The sequence below is a fragment of the Dromaius novaehollandiae genome, chromosome 25 (genome assembly GCF_036370855.1).
Source record: "Dromaius novaehollandiae isolate bDroNov1 chromosome 25, bDroNov1.hap1, whole genome shotgun sequence".
Classification (NCBI taxonomy): Eukaryota; Metazoa; Chordata; class Aves; order Casuariiformes; family Dromaiidae; genus Dromaius; species Dromaius novaehollandiae.
The window spans coordinates 4,050,671-4,058,225 of record NC_088122.1 but is presented as its reverse complement, the minus strand read 5'-3'; positions in this window follow the sequence as shown (position 1 = coordinate 4,058,225).

Below are 7,555 nucleotides of genomic sequence, written 5' to 3'. Positions count from 1 at the left end.
CGTAGCACAGGGCTCAGTCTGAGCACAACCAGCCCAGCCTGGTACCATCCCCTGTGCTCACCCTTATGGAAGAAGGGGCTGCCTTGAGAGGTTGGAATCCCCAGAGAAAGGGAGTTGGGACTGAGAGAGGGTTGTAAGTATAACGAGGCAACCACAGGGTTTAGGGCTGCAGGGAGAAGAGAGGCACTGGCCGGGTGAAGCTCCCTGCCCACCTTGGAGCCTCCTGCTCTTTGGCAGGAGCTGAGAAGAGGGGGACCCCAGAGCTCTCTGCAGGTCCCCTCTTGCCTAGCCCAGCTGCTGCCGGTTCTTGGCCGAAGTCTGTCCAGCACCATTAGCTCAGGCCACCTTGGCAGAAACTGTCTGCCTTGTTAATTTAATGAGCCCCTGCCTTAATGCATGGCAAATCCTGACATAAATAAAATAAAGTGTGTCAAAGTGGAGCTTCTTTCCAATCACAATTCATTAGTGAGCTCCAAGCCACTGGCCTGACCAAAATCGATACTCCCAGTTGGGGAAAAGCAATTCGTATCTCTCATGGGGGATCTCAGGAGGAGGCAGGTACCTCCCGCATAGGCATGGTCTGGGCAGGGTCTAACCCCTGCAGCAGGGTCTCCCATGGGTTCCACCTGGCCTGGGTCATCGGTACACGGCACAGGGTCAAGGGCATGGTCTTTGCTCCCTCACCCAGCCTCTCCATGATACAGGAATGCACGAGCTGTTGGGGTCTTGGCATGACCTGAAGTGGGTTGGCCACAGCAGGACACAGGCTCCTCGCCGCTAAATGGGGACCTGCCTGGGCTCCCCACACACCTTCTGCTTCTAGGAGCTGTTACGAGGCTGGGCAGCTGGCGTCATGTCCAGGTACTGACTGTTCATCGTGCTGGTTTAGTCCCTTGTCTCCTCCTTGACGGAAGGAACAGCCCCCTCGATCCTTAGCATCCGAAGTGCTCCAGAAAAGGCCAGACCAGAGCAGCATCCCAGGAGACGAGGACAGTCCCTGGACTGAACATGCACTCTTCAGGGCAGCTGTGGGCACTGGGAAGAGCTGTGCAGGACAGTGCAAGGTCTTGCAAGTGGTGTGAAGCTGGATGGCAGGTGCTGGCTGGGAGGATCAGTGCGCTGGCCTCCACTGTGTGCTCTGAGAGATGCCTCTCCTGGAGCAAAATGCACACCCAACTCTCTGTCATCCCTTGTCCACCCTCTGCCTGGAAAGCCCTGGGAAGGATCTTGGGCACTGCCCATTGCTGTGGCCACCGGGGCTAGGCTGATGAGCAGGACCCAGCGGCCTGATCTTTTATGAGCGGGCCATTGTGTGGACTGGCTTTGTCACGGATCTCTCTGCTACTTGGATTATTTGGAGCCCTTGGAGCACAGGGATGGGGCCAGAGGGCCCAAGGCTGCTCTGGCCAGAAGCTACTTTGTGCCTACAGGAAGGGTCTGGTGAGAAAGTGTCTCCTTCCTGGAAAGCAGTGGGCACTCTATGAAGCACAGTGTGCCAAGGTGGGTGTATGGACATGCGGTTGCTGCCTGTCCCTCAGGGAATGCTCCACTCCTGGCACTGGCTCTGTAGAACAAGAGCCAGGGCAAATTGCGGAGGACTGGCTGCCCTTGGGCAGTGCCGGGTCCAACCGAGGGCTTCGTGCCAGCTGTCCTGGCTATCTGCTGGGGCTGCTGCTTCTCTCAAAGCTGAGAGGCCTCCTGCTTGCTCCTGCCTCCCCTGCACACAGACTCTCCCAGTGATTCCTTTCTCTGACGCTCGGGATCTGAGTCCCCCCTGCTTCGCGGCTCTGACCCACTGCAACTCCTTGGGCAGACCCCCTTGGCAGGTCCCTGTGGGTCCCAGATGTGGAGGGCGCTGGCACTGTTCTGAGTCCAGTGAGGCTTATGGCATGGAGGAGATGGGACCCAGACACCCCCGGGGTTGCCTGACCAGGAGGACAGATCTCAAACAGCCTAAATGGAGTAGAAGGAGAGGGGCTGAGCCTCTCTGGGCCTCCCACAGCCCTGTCCAGAGCAGCGTGAGTGCTCAGCCACGTACCACCATCCCACTTCAGGGCAGCCTGACATCTCCCAGCCAAGAGCGCTGACCATGGGGGCTACGACCCTGTGAGGGGAGCCTGGCACGGAGCATCTCTCCCACTGCAACCCTCCTCAGCCCGTGGGAGAAGTCTGAGAGCCGGCTGGGCCTTATCAGCCGTGGTAGGCGCAGGAGAAGCGGTTGAGGGGACTGAGGGCAGGCAGGGGTTTAGTGGTGAGGGAGCTTGGAGAGAGCTGCCAGCTCTGCCTGAAGCGCTGTGATCCGTGGAGGTGTGAGGACTGGGGCCAGGAGGGAGCTGCTCTTCAGCTGCAGCAAGACCAGGGAATTCTGCACCGAGCTGGCACGGGCACCTTCCACTGATGATGCTGAAAAACAGTGAAGGATGGGGCATGGAAGCACCTTGATGGTGGAAGAGTGTGTGACTGCCGAGAAACGGGAAGGAATACCCTCTGCTGCTCTCGGTGGGCAGCTGCAAAAGGAACCAGATCAGCCTTACCCCAGACCTCCTGCATCCCTTCCCCACAAAAGCCTCGTGGGCAGTCTAGACTCAGGAGTGGCTGGCAATGTATTAACCCACTTATCTGTGAATTAGCATCAAATTATGGCTATAATTCAGAAACTGATGCTGCTCAGAGTAAGAACTGGGTAGAGTTAACTGGGAATCACATTGTTTGGATTCAGCTCTTCCCTCAGGTGTGGTAGAGCATGGACTCTGGCTGGTCTCTGGTTTGGGTTCAGCAGGGACCAGTGCTGACCTAGCAGGTTCCAGTCTGAGTTCAGCTGTCCCTGGTGCTATTCAGACTCAGTTTGGCCTGGAGCAAGTCTGGATTCATTCTGGTTTGAATTCATTAAGATTTTAAAATAGTGCTCAGGCTCAGTTCAGGTTCAAGAGGAAAGGAGCAATTCATACAAGTTGTCATTGAGTTGTCTACAACTAAGGTTCAAATTCTAGTAGTGAAGGTGGTTAAATTCTGGTAGAAAGTCCTGAGGAAATGGAGGTGTCTCCTTTTAGAGAGATCTTTGGGTCTGGATTAGATGGCTTTTTGCAACAGATATCTTGGATAGTGATGTGGTACCTGGCCTGCATCAAATGGGAGGTCAGACTGGACGATCTGGTTGTCTCTTCTGGCATTAAACACCACAACATTGTGAACACGCAGGGATGTTCCTGAGAGTCTGAGGGGAAATTGGACGGGTTTCAGTCCCAGGCTTTCCCACACTGCATGTCCCCTTCTGTTATCTCCAAACACTTAGAGTTTTGCACTGCTGTTCTAGCCAGTCCTGTTGCATCTGAATTCATGCAGTGTATCTGCAGACCAAACTCTTCTTACTGAAGATTTTGTTCAAACATTTCCAAGTTTGGTGCTAGGTTTTGATGAGACATAATGGTCGTAATAGCTCTTGAACGTGTCACCAGTGGCTCCCAAGGCATACTTTGGTCCTCCGTTCCTCCACGATATAGTGTATATTACGGATGCAGCCTGTGCTGCCAGACGAAGTTGTCCTCCCTGGGGCAATCTGGCTCAGGGTTGTTTCTTTCCACACTTTTGCGTACAGAACATTCATTGCCAAATTACAGCTACAAGAAAAGTGCTGTGTCAAGACTGATTCATCAACCTTGTTTAAGAAAAGTTCATTAGTGGTAAAAGTTCTTTGAATGAGGTGTATTTCATCTCAGGAACATGCCTGACTGGCCAAGGCACAGGTCTGGGGAACAGAGCCATTCTGCGCTATCTGTCTCTGAAGAGTCTCAAATCATCTGCCAAAGCCACTGAGAAAGGTTCATTTTTGCAGCGAATGACTCCAGGATGATTCCTCTCCTGTATCAGATCAGCTGTGAACTGTGAGTTCTCCCCGGGTGCTGCTGAAGAGAGCAGCAGTAAGTTTATCCAAGCTCGTTGGAGGGATGAGTTACCAAGACCTGTGGATTCTTCTGAATACGACTATGCCCCCACATTTCCAAAAAACCTGCAGCTGCTTTAAAGCAAATGCTTTAGAAACACCTTCCCTGTGACAAAAAGCATGGAGGGGAAATGCCACTTTGAAAGGATCCTTCCGAAATAAAGCATTAGTGAAGGGAAACACCTTCAGCTAGGGCTGCGTCTCATTCATACCTGGCCGTGCTCTGGAAACGTGAATAGACTGTTCCCAGGGCGGGAGGGGACTGTAAAGGTGCACATGTCAGGCCGGGTGGTCTCTCAGACTGCGGAGTCACTGCTGTGACTCCAGCATGGCATCAGCAGAAAGCCAGTAGCACAACCAAGACACGGAGCATCGTTAAAATAATAGCTACACTACAGTTGTCAGCCCTGAATTATGATCTGGGCAGCAGCTGCAGATGCCATCAGCAATTTACTTTCAGAGGGAAAGTGCTCAGCACTTACAAAAATCACATCCATGCTACAGTGTCTGGAGGCAAATGCATGAGACAAAAGCACCCCGACAGCGCGCCGTGCCGTGTTTGAAGTACGGGAGAGCATGTGGCTGAACATGCCGCAGCCAGTATCTCCCTACAACAAGGCACAAAAAGCTTGCAGACACCTTTGGAAGAACTTAAAAGGAAATCCCAGGGTGATGGAGCACAGATGAGGGCTGGAAAGGATCAGCAGAACCTACAGGGATGCTGGATCCAGCACATCTGCATTACCCCTACAGTCATTGGTCTTCCTGGACTTAAAAATCATCAGGCTTTGATACAGGTTTTGTATTGCTGATTTTGAAAAAACATTCTGAGAAACTGGTACAGATTAATAAAGGAATATATTAGCTCTATTTTGTCCTTGACCTAAATCTTGTATTTCCCAGGTATGCTTTAAAACGAGTTGTTTCTAGAATGTTTTTCATTCATTTTCACTCTGTTTCTGCACTACTTCTAATTGGTTAATGGAACTATTTGATAGGATTTACATAAGTTTCAAAAGAGAAAAAGAATAACATCGGAAAATGCCACAATTTTTGAATGAGAAAGCAGCAAAAAGCTATTGAAACAACCTTATTAAAATTTACCAAAGTATCATATGATTTTGAAAGAATTCTTTCTCACAAAAAATGTTGGCTTTTGGAAAGGATGCAGTGCTGGATTAAAACAGTGACGAGTTGTTGTTGTAGTGAGGGCTGTAACTACGCAATCGCTGCCCAGGCAAGAGCAGCTCTTCAGCACATGCTTAAATTTCCCTGGGAGCATGTGCCAAACATTTGCTGCGGCGTGCGGTGCTTGTATTTCCCTGCCAGGGCCACCTCATTCTGCGTGTGGGATGGTTTCTTCTCCAAATGGCTGGCGTTTATTTTTATCCCCATCAGTTGCCGTGTGGGTCTGTGCTGAGCATCCAAGCCTGCCCTGACGGAGGATGAGCTCCCGCAGTCGCTATCGACACCATCACGTCTGATTTCCCTGGCAGTGTCCTACATGCTCCGACACGGTCTCCTGTAACCATAGATACACACAAGCAGTGCACGGCAACAGTTTTCTGTGTTTTTCTCTTAGACACCACCAGCCTTCTCGGGTATGCAGTGACTCGGGTTGCTACCAGAGCAAGACTCTGCAAGGCTGAGATTTTAAAGCAAATATAATCTGTGGATTTTCTAGCCCAGGCTAAGCAGCCCCTTTCAGTGCAATGGAGGGAGAGCCCTATTACAGCTTGTCTTTGCTCTGAGCCTCCCACTACCTGTGAAAGCCTGTGTCCCACCCATGGACACCTCTTCCCGTTTAATAACAAGGTCCTAACTAACCTCTGGCCCAAGCTCTGCTTTGGCACATCCATCCAAGTAGCTGTGCTCGTCTCCCTTGGGAAGCCTGTCCCGACAGCCTCAGGGATAGGTGAAAGAAAGGATAGAGAAATGTGGTAGGAGCTCTGCTAGCTGCACGTGAGGTTTTGGAAGCTGCAAACAACTGGCCTGTGTGATTTGAGGGGAAGATATCACGTGTGTCCCAAAGAGTTTGCTGGCAGGAACCTCCCCTCGGCTCTACACCTAGGCAGTCCCCTAAGAGCTCTGGAGGGTTTTCCAAAAAACAGAGCTCTCCCCAGTCCCTCCAGCGTTAGGAGCAAAGGTTAAGGCTCCCCAGATCTGAGCAGGAATGGCTTGTCTTGGAGACATCGTGCCCTCAAACGTTCTTGCTGGATAAAATCAGTGCGGACTCCGGGAGGTGTGAATTTTGCAGCAGCTTTGGCCCATCCTGGCCTTGGCACGTCCTGTAGGGACAGATCTCAAACGGCCCCAGAGCTTCCAAGGAGCATGTGACAGTCCCTGAGGACACGTGAGAGAGGTGCCACACAGGTCCTGCCTATGTGTAACCCTGGTGCCTGCTCCCTGAGGTTGGGCAGTCCCTGCACTGCCCGGGAAATGCAAGAGGAACGAGAGTGGTAGAGCAGGGTGTGATGTCTTTGGTCTGAACACATTACGATCACTCCTGCTTTCGGCCTTGGTTGTCTCCCAGCCCTGCAAACCGGTCGCCAGCCTCAGCCTCCAGGGTAGATTGTCATCGTAACTCCTCTCTCTGCAGCATCTTGGGACTTCCTCAGCCTCTGCATCGTGGATGCAGGCACCCACATGCCCCGCTGCCCTCCCCGAGCCCAGTGACCCAGTGTGCCCTCACTGCTGGGTGCCAGGAGAACCCCGTCAGGGACCGGCCGAGCCCTCGTCCTGGGGAAGGGACCGGCTCCAGGGAGCTGCACTGCATCCGGCAGCGCGGGCCCGCATCTCCACGGGAGCAGCTGCTTTATGGAGAGAGAGCTGCATTGCCATAAAACGCTAGCGTGGAGCACAGAGAAAACATCCCCCTGTGACAGTGCCCTGCCTGAGCTTGCACGGGGTTGTAGCTTCATCCTGCAGCTTCCAATCCCAGCCTGTCCCAGTTCCTCCGCGTGTATCCTGCAGTTGCTCTGAGCTTGGTTGGCCAGGTCTGGGGTAACACGTCTGTACCCACAAGTCCTGCACCCAGCGCGTTTAATCTGCTCTGCAGGAAAAGCGCTTGGGGAAAAGGCCTCTGCAGGAAGGTGTCTGCACGTCAAACGTGTCGTGGAGAGCTCTGCACGGGCTACACAGAGCGGCAGGTCTGTCGCAGCAGCCTTCCCCGTGCCCAGCTCAGACACCCCGCGCCCTGTGCTGCCGGAGCATCCACCCCGTTTCCCCGGAGCTGGCATCCCCGGGGGAGGGAGCACGTAGGAGGGGGCAGCAGCCGCCGCCCGCGCAGCAAGTCCAGTGCTACTGAGAGCGTTTGCTGGGTGCTTGGGCAGAGGGTCCCACCACAGGGAACCTCAGAAGAAACCTGAGTGTGTGTGCGGCAGACAGAGCTTTTCTGGACACAGGTTCACTAGCATGGGCTGGGCACCTCTGGTGACCCCCTGTCCTGCCCACTAGCAGCGGTGACAGCTCTGAATGGCTCTCTAATGTACGTATTGCTCTGTGTATCTGCTCCGTACCAATGCAAGGGTATTTTCACAAAACGCTGGTGCCACGTTCCAGCCTGGGGGGCGGCTGGGACAGCAGATGGGAGCACGCACCGGAGCGCAGAGCCCT